Here is a 20,546-nt window from a genome sequence, read left to right as displayed (position 1 = left end):
CAAGCAAATGTGAATTGGATAATGAATGGACATTGATTGATGTGTAAGTAAACTTAATGAACCAAATGAAATATAAAGCTCACACATCAAACAATGACACATATTGAAGTTTGTTTGCAATACCTAAGTGACATAGAGGTGGAATACATGGGTGCTATGGAACTTAGGAAAAAGAAGATAGAAATTAAAATCAATCACATAGCAAGTATGGTCCACAAAGCTTTACAAAGCTAAAAAATATGTTATTAGGTAAGCTTTCGATCCAATTTCACAATTTCATGATCTCAATGCATGAAATAGGTGACGTAAATAATGATTAATTATAAACAAGCATCACCTAACAAAAAATGCATTGATAATATACAATTGCCTCATCATAGATAATGAAATCAAATCACATGCCGGCTAGCTACAACATGCAATTCAAAAGATGTAGAGTGCTTTAAAGGCAATGTCATAAGTACTTGGTATTCATAGATGTTGAGCATGAAAAATTCAAAACCAACCTACAATTTATAACCTCAATAAAGAAATCCAACAATGAAACTTTTCAGCATTAAGAAACAGTAAATCAAATCAATACTCCAACACTTATCCACTAAAACAGAAAATCAAACTAACTAAATAACTAACTAACTAACTAAAAGAGTTGGTGATAGATGGTTGGTGTGGAAATTCTAACCACAAACTAACCGGCAAGTGCACCGGGTCGTACCAAGTAATACCTCAGGTGAGTGAGGGTCGATCCCACGAGGATTGATGGACTAAGCAACAATGGTTGATTAATTTACTTAGTTAGACAAACAGAAAATAGTGTTTAAGAGTTCAAAAGCATTAAACAGTAAACTCAGAATATCTGAAGACAGGCAAGTAAATAAGTTGGGAATAAAGTATGGAGAAACAGTTAAGGCTTCATAGTTATCTATTTTCCAGATTGACTTTTCTTACTAACTATTTTAATCATGCAAGATTTAATTCATGGCAAACTATATGTGACTAGACCTTAATTCCTTATACCTTTCTATTCTCCTCTAAAATTCATCAACTGCCAATTCCTTGGTCAATTTATTCCAATTAGAAGGTGAAGCTTAATTCTAGTTTATATGCCACAAAAAATCCTAATTACCCAAATATAAGAGGATTGTATGTCAGGTATCCCGTTAAGTCCAGATAATTAGAAATTTAGGAGAATATGTTTTCAAGCTGTTGTTCAAGTAAAGATCTTTTCCAAGTTATACAAGAACTCAATTAGAAAGAGAGTCATACTTCCATTCCATCCAAATTCATAAGATAAAGAACGAAAATAATTCTTGAATTATAAATCAGTACATGAATTAAAATAGAAAAATAATAGTATCAATCCATACAATAGACAGATCTCCTAACCTTAACAGTGGAGGTTTAGTTGCTCATGGTTCAGAGAGAAAATAATGATTGTCAATTGGGCTGAGGTGGAATGAAAAGTTAACTAATGTTCCAATTGGAATCCCCTTAAGAGAAGTTTCTTTTCTCTTTTATATCTATTCCTAATTAATTTAAAATCTATTTTCTAAAACTAATATAATATCTTTTCCTATTTGTAATTAAAATAAAAGATTTAATAAAAAATTAAATAAAAATACTTGTGCAATCCTTAATGAATGCGGGGACCACTCCATATGTCAAGACTGGCGCCTAACTTGGGCCGAGAGCTTTGGAGGCCTGTTCCCTTCATCTGGTGCCTTCGATTCATGCTTCCTTGTTTCTTTATTCATTGTCATATAATAACGCCTCATGCATCATATAACTTCATTCTTTATTCATTGATTAGCATAATTCACACTAATATATTTGGCTTCAATTGTTTCATTATTAATTAGTAACGCCACATGCATGCATGATCCATACTCGTGCCATCTTGGACGCACACTTGCTTGATTTATGGCCACATTTCATGGGCTACGCTTCAGGTTTGGGTGCAGAGAGGTCCGGGTTCACAGCATCATTCGCCTTCTTCTCTTTTTCTGCGGAAACTCCATCAAATCCAGCCGAATGCTACCTAAAATGAACAGAATTGCACACGACTCAAACTAGCATCCATAGTGGCTAAAAGATAATTAATTCTTGATTAAACTCAACAAATTGAATGCAAATTCACTAGGAAAAGACAGGAAAGATGCTCACGCATCAATGGTGATTAGTAGTGTTAGATGATGGTCGAAGGGGGAAAAGAAAAGAGGAGAAGAGAAAAAAAGGAAAGAAATGGAAAGAAGAGAAGAAAAGAAGGTGGGTGAAACAGGGCAGGGGTCACGCGTACGCATCAGGTCACGCGTACACGTGCGTGGTAGGAATGGGGCGCGACGCGTACGCATCGTTGACGTGCACGCGTGATGGGAGAGAAAAGAAGATGATGCGTACGCGTGAGTGACAGGTACGCGTGGGTGACGCGTACGCATGGGTCAGAATTGTGCTAAACGCACAATTTCAGCACCCTACATGCACATCTCTCTGACTTTGTACTGCACCTGGAAAATTTGGGGGGAAGGGGGTCACGCGTACGCGTAGGCAAGGCGTACGCATGAGGGGTTGGAAACTTGGGAGTCACGCGCGTACGCGTTTCTGGGTTCTCTGTTTTTCAAAATTTTCCAAGTTCTAGTACCAAACCAAGCATTCCAAACATCCAAACAACTACCAAAATACCAACAAACCTTATTTAACATACTAGACTCTCAAATAAACTCAATAAACTAAACAAAACATGAAATTAAACTAATTTACCAATATGTACAAAAGAGAAAAGTGAAAAGAGTTTACCATGGTGGGGTGTCTCCCACCTAGCACTTTTATTTTAAGTCCTTAAGTTGGACCATTGATAGGGTCCTTGCTATGGTGGCTTATGCTTGTGCTCATCCTTGAATCCCAATGTTTGCATATCTAATGTCCACCGGGATCCCAAATTAGGCTCACAAGGCCTTCAAGTAAGCTTGATCAAGTGACAAGACCCCAAGAGTGTTGATTGTTGAAATGAATTCTGGGGTCCCAAACCTTGTTCTTGCACCCATCTTCTTGTTGACTACCATAGTTCAATCCGGGTGACAAGACTTGTGAATTCTCAATTGAGCATCCAAACACCTTCCTAGACCCATTCAATGTAGCACTACACCAACCATTGCACTTAGACTTTGATAATTCAACCATAATGAACCTTGAATGGTGATGCCTACCACTAACCAACGCTTTCTTGCTTTTCATTCCACAAAGAGCTCTAAGTTGGCCATCCGTTTCAAACAACCCATATTCAAGTGGAATTAGAAAGCTAAGGGATATGAATTTTACCCACTTGAATGGTGTAAAGGATGATGGTGACTTAAGAAGAGAGGCCTCCCCACACTTTGACAATGTGAGGTCCACTCCCTTGTGCTCTTCTTTGGTTACCTCCACCTCTTGACAAGCATCTTCTATGTTCACCTCTTGACAAGGTTCTTCACATTCAATAACTTCCTCACCAACCTCTTCTAGCTCTTCTCCATCCTTCATGTCACAACTTGGAGTACTATAAGAAAAATACCTATTCAGCCACACTTTTTTTAAGCTACATTTGAAAATCCGCGTTGCCTTTTTATATGAGAAAAGGATACACAATTGTGGCATCATTTAAAAAGTGTAGCCTTAGGTATTTTAGAAATCACTTATAAAGCGTAGCCGTAGGTTGATATCTATAGTTTCATTTTTCGTATCAAAGGGGACGCTTTTAGAGAGTAGCCTATTTATTAAGTTTTGGGTGCATTTTAAAAGTGATGCCTAATGTGTCTAGAGCAAAAAATTTGACACTTAGTAAATTTTTTCCCTCCTCTTAACTTTTTCCCAGTGTAAAGCTCACACTTAGTGAAAATTTTCATTCCCTCCAAAGCTCAGAATGAAGTCACCCTTTCAGTAGAGAAGAAAACCCTCCTGCACTCCTACACCGCGCGAAGAAAACCCTGCCTCCTGCACCGTGTGAAGATCTTGAAGCCTCACCATCTCGAAGATCATCGCACCCCAGTCTCCACTCACCATTCAGCACCACACCGTCGTGAAGATCGTGAAGCTCACACCGTCGTGAACCCTCCTGCACTGATCGTCGCGCACCGCCCATACCATCGTCGATCTCTGCACTTCTCGTCATCCTTTCTGTGCTTACGTCGTCGATTAGGTAAGTATTCATTTCCATTTGATTCTGAAATTTGAGGGGTTTACGGTTCTGATTTTTGAAAACTATTGAGATCGATGTACCGAGTTATAAATTCCTCTTCTTTCTCTGAAGATTGTATCGAGTTGATATGAAGCCCTAGCTTGGCAAGTCCATCTACGCAGAAATTCCCCTCTCTCGCAAGGCGCTACTGTAGTACTCTTTGGGCCTGCCGCTTTCTCAATCGCTTGGTAATCAGAAACACAACAACTATGCTCTTATTTATTTCTTGTATTTCAATTAGAATGTTTAAATCTGAGAGTAATCAAGTTGATGCATGAGCCAGATACGCCATTTTGTTGCTAAAATTGTATTTGGGTCCGGTGACATTTTAAGTTGATTCCATCGAATACCCAATTCTGCATGCAAAATTATTGTCTTGCTGTTTAAAGTTCCAATCTTTATGGATTAATTGAAATGATTTTTGGTGTTGTTGCTATGTTAATTTTCATTTTTGCTTGATCCTAGCTCATTGTTAGTTCGGGAAATTGGTTTTGGGTTTGGAAATTTGAGCTTTGTGCTATAAAAATACTAGATTTGAAGCCTTAGAACCGCCTAAATTCCATGTAAGTTAGGTTTTGTGTGTGACCCATTGGTCAATGGAGTAAAATTGATGAACTATTTAATCCTAAATTTGTGTTGTGAGGTTAGCTACTTGATTGTACATTGTGAGATATATTGAAGCTTTGCAAGTAACTACTTGAATGTGCTTTGTTGTAAAGGGTTTTTGAATTGATGACCTGGTATTCGTGATTGAAATCAAATAAGCTTTTAGTAGATTACCTTATTACTAGAAATTGTTGATTTTTTGTGGCCTTCACCAGTGTGAAAATAAATGGATTAAAGTAACTTATCTTATACTTTCTTGCATTTGTTGTGTATCTTGGTCCGAGTTTCAACTAGTCCAGTTGCTATTCCACTGTTGTGATGGCTTATAATAGGTTATATACTTATATATTTTATATTTATGGTCAGTGAGTGATTCAACACATCAAGAATCAGTTTTTCATCCATAAACATTTTTCTTATATATTTTTAGTAAAAAATTGAAAATTGGTTAATGTTAGTTTAACTGATATTTATTTAAAAATATGATTTTTTTCCTTGATCGACTTATGGAGAGAAATACTTGGGTGACTTTGTTATTTTGTACTGTTCCAAGTTTTGTCGTTTTTAGTAATTTGTGAATTCACGATAATTAACTTTACTTGATTGATCAGCTATACTCTTTGTTGATGCCACCATATCTTAACCCATCGTTTCGTCTTTTTCTGCTTTCTTTTTGCATTTTTCTCAGGGTTTCTCTGCACCTGCAAATCACAGTTTTGTATTTGTTTTCCTTCTTTACTCTCTCTCTCTCTCTCTCTCTCTCTCTCTCTCTCTCTCTCTCTCTCTCTCTCTCTCGCTTTCAAAAACTGTGCATTTACCAAACTTCTTTTTTTTCCTTTTAATAATGCTAAGGTAAAGGTAAACCAGGATAAGAAAAAAAATCAAGAGTTCTGTTACTAATGATTTATTTCATTTTCAATCCCATTCGTTTCAGTTATAACTTATAACTTAAGCATATGGCTATTTCTGCTTGTATTTTGTTTCTCATTTCTACATATTATAAATTGGTGTCCTTTATTGTCTGTGTATATTCCAGTCCAAAATTGTTTGCTTTTTATCTAAAAAAGATTGGTTTTTGTTCCTTATATTCTTCCTCCTCCTTGCTATGGAATGAGAAAACTTGGACACTATCACAAGTGTGTTGCCTTGCTCTTTATTTTGATATTCTATTCTATGAAGATCTATATTCTATTCTGTGAAAGAAAATGCATAGAAATTTAGTTGTTAATCCTTTTGAAAATTGAAGCCTCTTGTGTTCTCTACTTTTTCTACTTAAGTTTAGTTTTCCAATGCATAGTTTATGGATTAAATTAATGTCAGGAGCCTCAGAGTTTGATGTTTTCAATGTGATTCTTGAAGAGGGACTAATCATCCTACATATTTTTAGTATATTATATCACTTGGTTTCACATGTTAGTATTTTAATATTCATATAGACTGATTATTTTAGTCTTATCTATTTTTGTTCTTTCCATGCAACAATCGCTTGATTCTTTGTTTAGACTATATGCCAAGACTATTAAATTTAAATTCATGGGAAAAAGCTTTGTGTAATGGTGTTATGTTTGTGCTAGGTTCATGCAGTGACAGCTTCTGTTACATATGATCACGAAGCAATTCTTGTTAATGGGCAGAGAAAGATTCTGTCTATGATTTATTTCCTTATTAATTAAGATTAATACTCTATTGTTATTGTACATAGCAATTAGTGCTGTCTCTTTTATATCACACATAGAACACATCATATCACATTGATATAAATAAATTGCCAATATATACATATACTCAATTTCCTTCTTCCTCCTTCCCTTTTTTAGACCCATTATCTCAACATTTTCTTGTCTGTTCAATGAGTATTGGTGCTTTAATTATGTTATGCTGGCAGCGAAAATAATTGCTCTTGCCTTAATACTGCATTTTATCATCTCCATTCTTTGTCTTCCCTTATTTATGTAGATATTTATTATTTGTTTTTAGAGCAAGAATAAAGTTGCTCCATTGATTACTTGAAATATATGAAGAACTTATTTATTTATTTTTATTTTTACTTCTTTTAGTCATTTGATTATAGAAACATCACAAGAAGTCAGTGCTCACCGCCACCCACCCAACCTCTACCATCATCTTCTATCCGGCTGGGGCTATTAGATCAGAGGATGGTGTGCCAAAACAGGAAGAGACTTGTCTAAGATATCTTTTATGCGTTGGTGCAATGCACAAGGGACTTGTCTGAGATATCTTGTGCCCAGTGTTTGGCTATTTCAGTGAGCAACTTTCCTACATTTTGCGACAATTGTAAAGGCTGTAGAGTGCTATATAGTTCTTGTTATGTTAGATATGAGCTTTACCCCTTCTTCTTCCCCCTTGATTTTGGTAATGCTGGTGCTTCCATGAAAACGATGAGAGCCATTGTGCATCCTTAGGCTCTGTTTGGATTGTGTTCTGGAATGCAAATATGGAGACAACGGAACAGAGACTGAGAGAATGTCTTTTAAATAGATCTCTTTCTTTTTGTATTTGACACAATCCAAACACTGCCTAAAGACCCTCTGGCCCTGCTTTAATTTAAGTACAATTCTAAGTTAAAAGCTTGGGTGCTACCTTGTTGTCGAAAATAATGCTATCACTATCTACTTGTGTGCGGTGATCTTGTTGTTGGCAATAAGAATAATTTGTCTAATAAATAAAAAATATATGTAACAATAAATTTTGTGCACCTGTCTTGTGCATTTGTCTTGTTTTTAATTTTTTGCACCCTTTAGCTTATATAATAGAACATGGGACAGTTTTCATCACTCTTTCAAGAAATCAGAATAAATATATAAATGAAATGAAACTATCTATAATTCTATATAGCCTTAGGCTGGCTTGGATCATGAGCTTCTGCATATAATGCTTGCCTTTTAAGTTTTTCTACCCCAGCTGAGAGGCATCCCCAGAAACTAGAGCTATGATTTTATCACATTAAATGGTGCTATATTTTGTACATAGCAACAAGTCAGAATTTCAATTGGATCCCAATTTCTTTTAAGTAAATCTAATATTTACTAATAAATGTAAACGAAATATTTATATAGTACAAACGAAATATATGTTTTAAAAAAATTAAGATCTGAGCCGAAGTATAGCATATATTTTTTTATTATTATCACTTTCTTCATATAGCCCAATGCCCTTTTTCATCTGTTTTCCTTTATTCACAAATTCTCCATTGATAAACGAAATTCTAATTAATAGCCATATTTATACACTAAAAAATTTGTTGTTTTGCCGTTATCTCTTGAATGATTTAATTACTGCTGCTGCTGTTGGGTCCCAAATCTGTTTGATTATATCAATTTAATTCTTGCTAAATGATGATTGTGCTGAATTTGTGGTTAAATGGTTGCATATGGAAATGACAATTTTTTTGTCTGTAACTTTTACAGTTAAAGATTGAAGGCGAAAGTTTTTGGTTAAGGTCTTCCAAGCAGATTTTGTAAAAACGTTGATCGTGTCATGGCAAGGTACAATACATACTTTAATTCTTTTGATTTGTTAGTTTTGAAGTTGCAATTTAACTTATTATATTTGTACTATAAATTCTATGTTTCTCTTTATTCTATAAACATTTCCGAACTTAGATGTGGTATGTCCTTATCTATTCCTTATTCCATAGTTTTTTACTTGTATTTACATTAATTGCTATGGCTGAAAATGTTTGTTGGCTTTATTAACACTGAAGTTGTATTGCTATGGCTGAAATTTGTTTATGCAATTCTGGTTGTTGTATTTCTGATTTTGTGCACTTGGTACATATGAATTTGTCTCTATATCTAATTTAAGTGTGAAAGTATGGTTAATTAGTGCATGAAAAATGCTATAGGGACATATCAGGATTGTGTTAAAGGAAATGGAAAAAAGAAACACTTGCAGATTTTCATGGTTTGAATGAAACAAGATAATATATAATTCATTGAATTTACCTCTTCTGCCGTAACCATGTTATTTTTTTTAGTATATGCTTTCTTGGTTTACTATGTCTACGTGTTCCATTTAATTTTTATAATTACGAATGTCATTATGAATATTTTTTTAACTACTTTTCTATATAATTATGCAGGATAACAATGAAGATTAAGCTAACTATTGTGGTTTATTGGCTAAGATAGAGTGCTATTTAGAATCTTTACATGTATGGTTGACTAATGACTTTTATTAGAAGATACTTTTATTGGCTAAGTGATATTATGGTTTTGATATGGCTATGCTTACTTTAGTGTGAGATGTATGAATTTTTACAGTTAATTTCATTCTAGTACTTTTGGATCAATATTATAAATATATTTTGGTTAGTGATAATTTTTATTATTTAAAGAAATTATTTAGTATAATTATGTATTTATTTTTATTTTATAATATTCAACTCATTTAAATAAAAATGCAGAATTATTATACATGTAATCATATTAACTATTATGTTGTATTAATAATTATTAGATATATATATATATAAGAGAAAAAAAAGACCTAAGGCTACACTTATATACAGTAGCTATAGTATACAAAAAAAAGAGACCTAAGGCAACACTTATATACAGTAGCTATAGTATACAAAAAAAAAGAGAGACCTAAGGCTACGCTTATAAAAAGTAGCTATGGTATATAATGTGGCTACGCTTTACAGGTGATGCAGTAGCGTTGAAAAGCGTAGCCTATTCTGGAAAAATGAAAGCTGAAAAGCGTAGCCTTTGGTCCTGGACAGCATCACTTGAAAAGCGCACCTTATTCCCAAACGCCAAAAGCGTAGCCCTTGGTGCAGAAAAGCGTAGCCTTTGAGAATAGGCAATGGCCGAATAGGAATCACCCCCAAAAAGCGTAGTCATAGCCTAAAAAGCGTAGCCATAGCCTAAGGCATCATTTTTTTTCACTTTTGGCTACACTTTTCAAGTGTACCTGAATGGGTATTTTTCTTGTAGTGGAGGTAATGTGGAACTTATTTCAACGTCAACATCAATTTTAATGGAAGAAGACTCCTCAAATACCAAAGGACCATGTGTTGGTGTGGGATCATCATCAAGAGGAAGATTTGCTGCTTACTCTCCTTTTTCCAAATCTTCATCATTCAACACATGCTTCGGAGGTTGCGCACCCTCCTTGACATTGCTTTCAAGATCAATGGAAGAAGGCTCAATGGGATCTTCGAGGTGATTCATTAATGAAGACAAGAACTCATCAATGATTGAGTCCATATCTTGGTTAACCTTTCTTAATTCTTCAACCATTCCTTCCAGCTCAATTGTCTCAACTTCCTCCTTTGGTTGCGATTCTTGCTTCAACTCCTCTTCTTCACCTTGAAGCTCCAAATTCACTCCTTCACTATGCTCCTTGGTTGATCCTCCACATTCGTCAATGGGAGTTTCTTGAATACATGAGCTTAGGAGGGACGCCATATGGTTAGCGGCTTCAGTCATGGTAGCCACCATGATTTCTATCTTCTTTAGCTCCTTTTGCTGCTCTTCTTACCTTTGGATATAAGAGCTAATATCTCTTTGTTGTTCTTGCATGATGATTTGGAGAGCTTCATTCATTGAAGGAGGTGGTGGAAGAGAAGGTTCATTGTTTGGGGGAAAGGGTTCATAATTGGAAGGTGGTCTATCTTGGTAAGAATATGGAGGTGATGTATATGGGATTGATGGTTCTTGAGAATATTGATGTTAGAATGGTGGTGACTCTAAGTATGGCTCATATGGTTGTTGGTATGGTAGATATGGGTTAGGATCATATGGGGATGAATGGGGGTATGGGGCTTGTAAGTAAGGTTGTTGGGGACTATGTTGAGGGAAGGGGTCATATGTATGTGGTGATTGTGGTTGACAACCACAATGAGGGTCACCACATCCATTAGATTAATAAGCATTAGGAGTTGGATTATACCTATAAGAAACCGAAGGAGGTTGTTGCCAAGAAGATTGTCCATATACTTGAGGCTCCTCCCATCTTTGATTCCCAAATCCTTGATGAAAACTTTCATTGAAGTTCTCATTTCCATTTCCTACAACATAGGTTTGAACCAAACTTTTAGCCAAAGTAATGAGAGTTCATAATAGCAAAAGAAAATAAAAACAAGAACTAATAAGAAACAAGAAAAACAAGATGCTACAACTAACAAAAACTAGCAAACAAACCAAAATCAAGCTATTCACAAGATTAACATATATACAATAACTAATTACAAGCACACAATACGATTCCCCGGCAACGGCACCAAAAACTTGAAAGAGTAAAACCGTCGACTTAGAATTTCTTCTTGGTTAGAGGAAATAACTTCGTTACAAGTATAGTTCCAAACCGACAAATAATACTCAATCAAAATTTAATTTTGATTGTCACAAGTCTAACCCACTAAAAATAACCGAGAGTATTAGTCCCGGGTCGTTCTCCCTAGGAATCACAATCGAGTGCTCAATTATTGGTTATGAGTTTCACGGGTTGGGTTGATAAAAGGGCAAGAAAATAAATGACAAGAAAATAAAGCAAACAATTAAAGATAACAAATACTAAAAAGAGGCATTCATGGCAAGGATTGAGAATCAAAGCTTTCTATCCTAGTAATTAATTATCATACAAAAATTAACATGAGCTAATCCTATTAAGTCATCTTCAACATCGAAAGAAGGTACAATGTAATCTTCAACATAGGAAGAAAGTCAAATAGGACTAGTTAATCTCAATCCAAAAGTCCTAATCAACTCACTAATTGAATTAGCAAGAGATTAGAGTCAATAGAAACAATATTAACTAATAACTCTAGATCACCAACATGAGTTGGGTATTAATGACTCAAGATTGCCTAATTTCTCTTTCCAAGCCAAGAATGCTCAAAAAGCTACTCTAACATCCAACTAAGCATTTTGTCAAATACTTGGTAGGCATAAAAAGAAAGCATCATAAAAGTGCAAGAATAATAAATCTACAACTACCCAATGCAAGAAATTAACAATAACAACTCAAATAAACAACAATAAACAAAGAAACATTAAATTGCGTTAAAAGGAAATCCAAATCCAACAAGAGTTTATCAACATAAAAAGAGGCATAAAAAGGGAAATTAACAAGAGAACTAAGAAGAACAAAGATGTAAAAATAAGAAATTATAAAGAAAACTAGATGAAAACAAGAATTAAAACCTAGATCTAAGAGAGATTAACCTAATTCTAACCTAATTCTAGAGAGAAGAGGGAGCTTCTCTCCCTAGAAAACTACCTAAAGCATTATCCTAGCTAATCTAATTGCTCCCCCTTTGTCCAATCTTAAATTCTGCATCAAATAGCCTCAGAAATGAGTTGAATTTGGGCCTGGAAAGCTCAGAAATTGCCCCCAGTATTTTCACTTTAATGAGGTCATGTGACCAAGGTCACGCGCGCGTGGCTGACACATGTGCGTCACTGGCAAATTTTCTCCTCACGCGTATGCGTGGATGACGCGTGCACGTGGCCTTGAGTTCTCCAAATGCTCATTTCTTCATGAATTCTCCACTTTGCATGCTTTTCTCTTCACTTCTTCCATCCATTCCTTGCCTTATGAACCTGAAAACACTCAACAAACATATCAAGGCATCGAGTGGAATCAAAGTGAATCAAAATTAGCAATTTAAAGGCCTAAAAAGTATGTTTTCATTCTTAAGCACAAATTAGGAGAGATTCACAAAACCATGCTATTTTATTGAATAAATGTGAGATAAGTTGATAAAATCCCCTAAATTCAACACAAGATAAACCAGAAAATTGGGGTTTATCAATGCCCATAAGCATAGTTAATCCGTCCCTCAGACTCTACGAGAACGAACTGCTCTGATACCAAAATGTAACACCTTACCACAGAGAACCTTATGCTTAGGCTGTAAAGCAGAGGTGGCCAGGTATTACGACCTCTAAAAATAAAATATACATGTATAATATACTAGAAAGGATGTAATATTTCAGGAGCCTTGAAAGGTGGTTAAATCAAAATCGCGAAAATTAAAAGCGCAACGCTCAAAAGTAACATTTACTAGTGTAAGAAGAGCAAAGAGATACATATATATACATATAAGAGTAGAGGGTCAATAAAACAAAATATTCAAGCCTCGAGCTCATATATATATATATAATCCCTAAGTCTCCAAAAAATACTTAAAATAAACACCTAGTTCTCCATAAAGCCTCTATGAGGTACAAAAGTAAAATGTGCACTAAGGAGAAGTCTAAACATAAATATACATAACAAAACACAATGGACAAAGTCCCAGCTTTGCTTGCAACAGGAAACTCCAGACGCTCACCGAGCCACATCTCGACCTGCATCTGAAAAACAATATTATATAGGATGAGAACCGGGGATTCTCAGTATAGTTAAGGTGCCCACATATATAATATATAAGGTTTCGGGAAAGCCAGGGACAATCCTAGAACTCCGACACTTAGATTATAAAACTTAAAAAATTAAAACGAAAGCCATAAGTAGGGTGGTTCTCTAAGTTTCCTAAACTTAAAATCTATCCAACCCCCTCCCCCTATCATCTGCCTTCCTCCAAATACTCCAATTCCGGTGGAAATACACAAAAAGACAAATAGACAATAGCAAACATAATTAGAGTACAAGTAATGCAAGTAACAAGTATAGCAATTAGGCATACTAAATCACAAAGACACTCCCAATTAATGCACAAATAAGCAAACTAAATATATGCATATCATGTATGCCTGCCCTATGGCTGATGAGTCTCATCTGTTGGTTATAAGCCAACCCGACATGTCTGGTAGCTAACCCTGGACAGAACACCACAACATGGAACAGGTATTACTCATTTTCCCATGCCGGTGTTTCACCCAACCCAGAATAGGTATTACTCGTCTACTCAGGTGGGTGCCTCAAACCATAACCCGGGTAGGAATTACTCGTCTATCCTCGGATAGGAATTACTCGTCTACCCATAAAATTGCATCTCGGATAGGAATTACTTGTCTATCCTCAAAATCTCATCTCAAATAGGAATTACGCATCTATCTACAAAAGCATAACTCGGATAGGGATTACTCATCTATCCTCCAGACCATTATCCATCATCTCAACATTCAAAAATATATTCAAACATAATTTCTCATCAAACTCATTCATCATCATCTCATAATATCGTAGTCCATTAACATCGCATTGTCCTCAATCATGTCTTATTCATCACTTTCAACATATCATCAAATCAATCAGTCACTTCTCAAGCTCATACTCACCACTTCACTGCCTTTCTTCACTTCCAATTTACCTCATATTCCTAGTTCAATCCCCTTTGCTTACTACTATAACATTAATTCTGTGATCTCAGAGAGTAAAAATAGAGGTTTAGAGGTTCAAAACCATGTTTAAATCATAAAACATAAGTTGCTGAAAAATAGGGTGTGTGCGTATGCACCATAGTGAGCGTACGCACGATTTTCAAAAACCTCAGGGTGTGTAATAAACCCCAATTTTAGGGTTTATCTTGTGTTGAATTTGGTGAATTTTATCAACTTATCCCACAATTAATCAATTAAATAGTATGGTTTTGTGAATTTCTCCCAATTTGCACTTAACAATAAGAACATGTTTTTTAGGCTTTAAATTTGTAAATTCAATTCACTTTAATTCTATTCGATATCTTGATGTATTTGTTAAGTGATTTCATGTTTAGAAGGCAAAGATTGAATTGAAGAAATAAAGAAAAAGCATGTAAAAGTGGAGAATTCATGAAGAAATGAAGTTTGGAAATCTGCCCAGTTCCGTGTGCACGTGACCTGCGCGTACACGTGACCAGAAATTTCGTCAAGCGATGCGTACGCGTATCCCACGCGTACGCGTGACACTCGGCACGTGGCTCACTTAAAGAAATCATGGCTGGTGATTTTTTAGCTCACTCAGGCCCAAAATCCAACTCATTTCTGAAGTATTTGAAGCCAAATTCAAGATAAAACAAGGGAGGAAGCAATTAGGGTAGTGTAGAAACATGCTTTAGGTAGTTTTTTAGAGAGAGAAGCTTCATCTTCTCTCTAGAATTAGGATAGATTTAGGTTTTAATCTTGTCTTGATTTAGTTTTTCTTGTAATTTCTTGTTCCTACATCTTTGTTCTCTTAGTGTACATTATTAATTTCTCTTTTATGCCACTTTTTAGTTTATGAACACTCTTTTTAATTTTGATATTTTTAATGAAATTTTATGTTTTCATGTGTATTAATGCTTATTTGAGTTTTGTTGTTATTTTCTTGTATTTGGTAGTAGTAGATTTTATTATTATTACAATTTAATATGCTTTTCTTTTTATGCACACCAAGTATTTGATAAAATACTTGGGTTAGGTTTAGAGTAAATCTTTTAGCATTCTTGGCTTAGAAAGAGAAACTTGGTAATCTTGTGTCATTAATACCCAGTTTATGTTGGTGATCTAGAGTTGTTAGTTGATCTTGTTTCTATTGATTCTATTTATGGATTGGGATTGACTAGGCTTATTTGACCTTCTCTCAATAGGAAGATAACGTGATAAGCTTAACTCTTGGTAATTATTGTGTTATAATTAATAACTAGGATAGAAAACTTTAATTCTCAATCCTTGCCATGAATGCCTCTTTAGTAATTGTTATATTTAGTCGTTTTCTTTACTTTATAGTCATTTAAATTTCTTGTAATTTAAATTCTTGTCTTCTCACATGCAAACCACCCCCCTTGAACCTCATAACGAATGACAGGCATACCTCACTACAATTCCTTTGAGAGAAGTCTCGAGATCTAATACTCTTGGTATTTTTATTGGTTTGAGCTTGTGACAACAAATTTAAACTTTGATCGAGAGCTAGTTGTCGGTTTGGAACTATACTTCAAAGTGATCCTCACTGATAAATTCTAGACCGATGATCGGCTCCCATCAAGTTTTTGGTGCCATTGCTGGGGAATTGAAATGTGTTCTTGTTATTGGTTATTGTTCATATGTGAATATTGTGAATAGTTTGCTTTTTGTTTATTTGCTTATTTTGGTTTAGGAGTTTATTTTCTTTATCTCTTAATAGTCTTTGTTTTTGTTTTTCCATTTTCTACTATGAATTCTCACCCATTTGTCTATATGTTTGGTTCAAACTATGTTGTAGAAAGTGAAAATGGGAACTTCAATGAGGGTTTACATCATTTAGAAATCAAAGGTAGGAGGAGCCTCAATCATATAGACAATCTTCTTGGCAACAATCTTTCCTGGTTTCTTATGGGTACAATCCAACTCCTAATGCACACCAACCACTTGGATGTGGTGGACCTTCTTGTGGTTGTCAACTACAACCACCATATGCATATGAACCTCCTCCTCAACATAGCCTTCAACAACCTTGCTCACAAGCCCCATACCACCATTCACCTCCATATGATCCTAAACTATATTTACCATACCAACAACCATATGAGCCATACTTAAAGCCACCACTATTTCAACATTAATACTCCCAAGAACCACCAATTCCATATACACCACCTTAAGACTCTCACCAATATGATCCACCTTCTAACTATGACACCTTTCTCCCAAAGAATGAACCCTCTTTCTCACCATTACCCTCATTGAATGAAGTTTTCCAACCTTTTATGCAAGAACAAAGAGATATTTACTCTCTTCTTCAAAAACAAGAAGAGGAGTGGAAGGGGTTGGAAACCATCGTGGCTACCATGACTGAAGCCGTTAACTGCATAGTCTCCCACCTATGCTCATGAAACCAAGACACTCCCATTGATGAATGTGGAAGATCAACCAAGGAGCGCAGTAAGGAAAAGAGCTTGGAGCTTCGAGGTGAAGAATAAGGGTTAAAGCAAGAATCGCAACCAAGGGAGGAAGTTGAGATAATTGAGTCAGAAGGAGCGGTTGAAGAATTAGGAGAGGTTAATAAAGAAATGGACTCAATCATTGATGAATTTTTGTCCACACTAACTAGTCACCTCGATGATTGTGTCGAACCTTCTTTTGTTGAGCATAAAGGTGATGTTAAGGAGGGTGCACAACCTCCAAATCATATGGTGAATGATGAAGAATTGGAAAAAGTTGAGCAAGCAACAAATCCTTATCTTGATGATGATTCCACACCAACGCATGATCCTTTTGAGTTTGAGGAGTCCTCTTCCATTGAAATTGAGTTTGATGTTGAGATAGGTTCTACATTACCTCCGAGTTTTGACATGAAGGATAGAGAAGAGTTAGAATAGGTTGGTAAGGAAGCGATTGAATATGAAGAACCTTGTCAAGAAGTGGACATAGAAGATGCTTGTTAAGAGGTGGAGGTAATCAAAGAAGAGCACAGGGGAGTGGAACTTGCACGACCATTGGAAACATCCCTTCCTAAGTCACCATCATCCATTACATCATTCAAGTAGGTAAACTTTATATCTCTAAGCTTTCTTATTCCGCTTGAATATGGTTTGCTGAAACTGATGGTCAACTTAGAGCTCTTTGTGGAGTGGAAAGAAAGAAAGAGTTGGTTAGTAGTTGGCACCATAATTCAAGGATCATTATGGTTGAGTCATCAAAGTTTAAGTGCAAAGGGTGGTATAGTACTCAATTGAAAGGATCTAGAGGAGAGCTTCGGTGCTTGAATGAGAATTTTTCAACCTTGTCACCCAAATGGAAGCGTAAAGATCAAGAGGAAAGGGTGTTGACAAACAAGGTTTGGGACCCCAGAATACACATCAACCATCATCAATCTTGGGATCTTGTTACTTGCTTGAGATCTATTGGAAGCTTGGTGCGCCTAGTTTGGGATCCTGGAGGCTTGGAAATGCAAACATTGGTGGGATTCAAAGAAGAATTCAAGCACAAGCCACCTTGACAAGGACCCCATCAATTGTCCAACTTAAGGACAATAAATAGAGGTGCTAGGTGGGAGACACCCCACCATGATAAACTCTTTCCACTTTTCTCTTTTGTATATAGTTGATGAATAAATTGAGTTTCCATTGTTAGGTACCTTCCTCTCTCTATATCATTCTTGAATATATTACTCTTATATGTTAGTTGTTTGGGTAAATTTTCTTTTAGGTTGCATATTTGAATAGTTAATAATCTTATCTTGAATTGCCTTTTTGTCTTGCATTGCATGTTTACAGATTTTGTTGATTTTGGAGTTTGGCTTGTCTAAAAAAATAATAAAAAAAAGCATGTCCCACGTGTGCATGACCCCCAGAATCTGAACATGCCAGGATTGTGCGTGGACTGTGCTATTGCACAGTCCAAACAAAGAGTTGTGCCATGACCGTGCAGAAACAATGCGTTTAGCACAGTTCCAATGCACACGTACGCGTGCCCGATGCATATGCGTCATCCCCATTTTCCCACTTCACGCGTACGGATGCCGGGCGCGTACGCGTCACCCCTATTTATTCGAAGTCACGCTTACGCGTGACCTCCCCTATCTCACACACTCCTCTTTTCTTCTCTTTCCTCCATTTTCTTTTCTTATTTTCGCTTTTCTCCTCCTCTTTCCTTCTTCTAACCACCATCCACCACTATCATTCACCATCCACCATCATTTCTTTTAGTTAGTTAGTTAGTTAGTTAGTTAATTTGTTAATTAGTTAGTTAGTTTAATTTTCTGTTTTTGGTGATAAGTGTTGCATTCTTAATTTGATTTGCTGATTCTGCTGAAATGTTGTTGATGCTTACCGACTTAATGCTATTTTAGCATCGTTGTTGTTGATATTCATTGTTGGATTTCTTTTTTGAGGTTATACTTCGTTGCTTGGTATTGAATTTTTTTATGCTTAACATTTGTGAATACCAAGTACTTATGATATTGCCTTCAAAGCATTCTACATCTTTTGAATTGCATGATTTGACCACCATGTGATTTAAATTCTTTAACTATGACTAGGCAATTTCATGATTGTTGATGTTGTACATTTATCTTAATGCATTGTGTTGCTTGATCATATGCATCCATATTGATTTTTACTTTCATGACAAGGTCATGCTTATGCCTTAATGACATGTTGACCCTTAATTGTTTAACTATATGCTCTACACATACTTGAAATTAGTCATTTTAGCATAATGCTTTGTTTGTGAAATTAGATTGTAGGCTCACCTAGGGACATCTTTTTGAAATTTTTAAGCTATATGGATCATGCTTGCTATGTGAGTGGTTTTTACTTCTATCTTTCTTTTCATAAGTTGCATAGCAACCATGTTTCCTACTTCATGTCAATTAGGTGATGCAAACAAACTTCAAAGTGTATCATTGATTGATGTGCAAATTTTATATTTCACTTGGTCTATTAAGTTCTCTTGCACATCAAACAATGTTCATTCATTATCCATTTCATAATTGCTTGACTCTTGCTTGAGTATTTTCATGCTTCTTTATTACTTGTTTGTTTATCTGAACCTACAAGTTTCCTTTGAAGTATCTCAAGCACACTAAAATGAGTGAAGTACTTTCCTCTTTTGTGTAGTCGTGACATAATTTTTAAATGCTAGGTGTGAATTCTATCTCGCATGCAACTTAGAATTCACGCACTATTTTCATCAATGTCACAACCTTATTAACTCACTTCATTTTAAGGATCATTGCCTCATTCCAGCAATATGTGCTTCCTTACTTTTGTATTTACTCATCTTACTATCTTGTTTTCTATCTTTTAGGATGATTCACCATAAGCAAAAGAAAGGAAGCGGAAGAAAAAATATGCAGTAGCAGGTTGATCCACCAGCTGAAGGTGGCAGTCTGTGTAGTCGCCGTCTCCCCCTTGCTAATCTCTGAATGCACTGAAGACGATGCAAAATTTTAAGTGTGGGAAGGTCGTCCGACCGATCGGCCGATTTTTTTGGATGAAAATTTCTAATCCCAACACTTTCACATTTTATTTATTTTTCTTCTGTTACTATGTCTTTTAGAATTTTTACTTGTATTTTTATGGTTTGCATATATATAATAAGCTTAGTCAAAATAATAAAATTTTCTAAGGAATTTATCTATAGAAGCACCCTAATTTATTTGAGTAAAAGTTTTCTTTATTTTATTTGAGCTCACTTACCCAAATGGCCTTACCCTTTTATCCACCTTTGTTAACCAATTTTGAGCCTATTTTAATCCCTTTTGTTCTTAATTTTAGCACATCACTACCCCTAAGTGAAAAATAATAAATGTTCTCAATTTGGATCTTTGATTAGCTTAGGCTAGTGAGAGTGTGCATCATTTAAATGTGGGAAGTTTGGGAACATTAGTTGAGATAAAAGTGTATTTTTGAGTTTTCATTAAAAATCTTGGAAGTTGGATACATACTCATGCATTAAATGTTGAACCATATGGATTAATCTTTTTGTGTATATTATGTTACTAAAAATGGAAAAAATATAATATAAAAAGGAAAAAAAAAGAAGGAAAAGAAAAAGAAAGGAAAGAATAAAAAGAGGACAAAATGCCCCCAAAAAAGTAATAATAATAATGCATATGTGTGGTGATTAAAAAGAGAATGCATGAGTATGTGAAAAAGTGAAGAATGGGTAGTTAGGTTTGTATTTGAAATGTATAGGTTGTTATTATGTTAGGTGAGAGCTTAAGGTAGTCAAAGATTCAAATTTCATGCTCACTTGACCATATGCATCCTTACCTTGACCCTAGCCCCATTACAACCCATGAAAAGCCCTCATGATATTTGCATGCATACAATGAATAATTGTTGATTGTTAGATGAAAAATAAATCTTAGAAAT

The 20,546-nt window shown here is 35.3% G+C and overlaps 1 long non-coding RNA gene across 1 annotated transcript; it reads left to right on the top strand.

The window, feature by feature from the left end:
* The first annotated feature begins 3,802 nt into the window (after nt 1-3,802).
* On the top strand, nt 3,803-7,390 carry LOC140182045 (uncharacterized). Its single transcript, XR_011877874.1, has 3 exons — nt 3,803-4,171; nt 4,283-4,398; nt 6,874-7,390. It is a non-coding gene; the product is annotated as an uncharacterized lncRNA (long non-coding RNA).
* Nucleotides 7,391-20,546: the final 13,156 nt, after the last annotated feature.

The sequence above is a fragment of the Arachis hypogaea genome, chromosome 19, assembly GCF_003086295.3.
Source record: "Arachis hypogaea cultivar Tifrunner chromosome 19, arahy.Tifrunner.gnm2.J5K5, whole genome shotgun sequence".
NCBI classification, from domain to species: domain Eukaryota; kingdom Viridiplantae; phylum Streptophyta; class Magnoliopsida; order Fabales; family Fabaceae; genus Arachis; species Arachis hypogaea.
The sequence above is the reverse complement of the archived record's forward strand: the minus strand, read 5'-3'. Positions and strand labels throughout refer to the sequence as shown.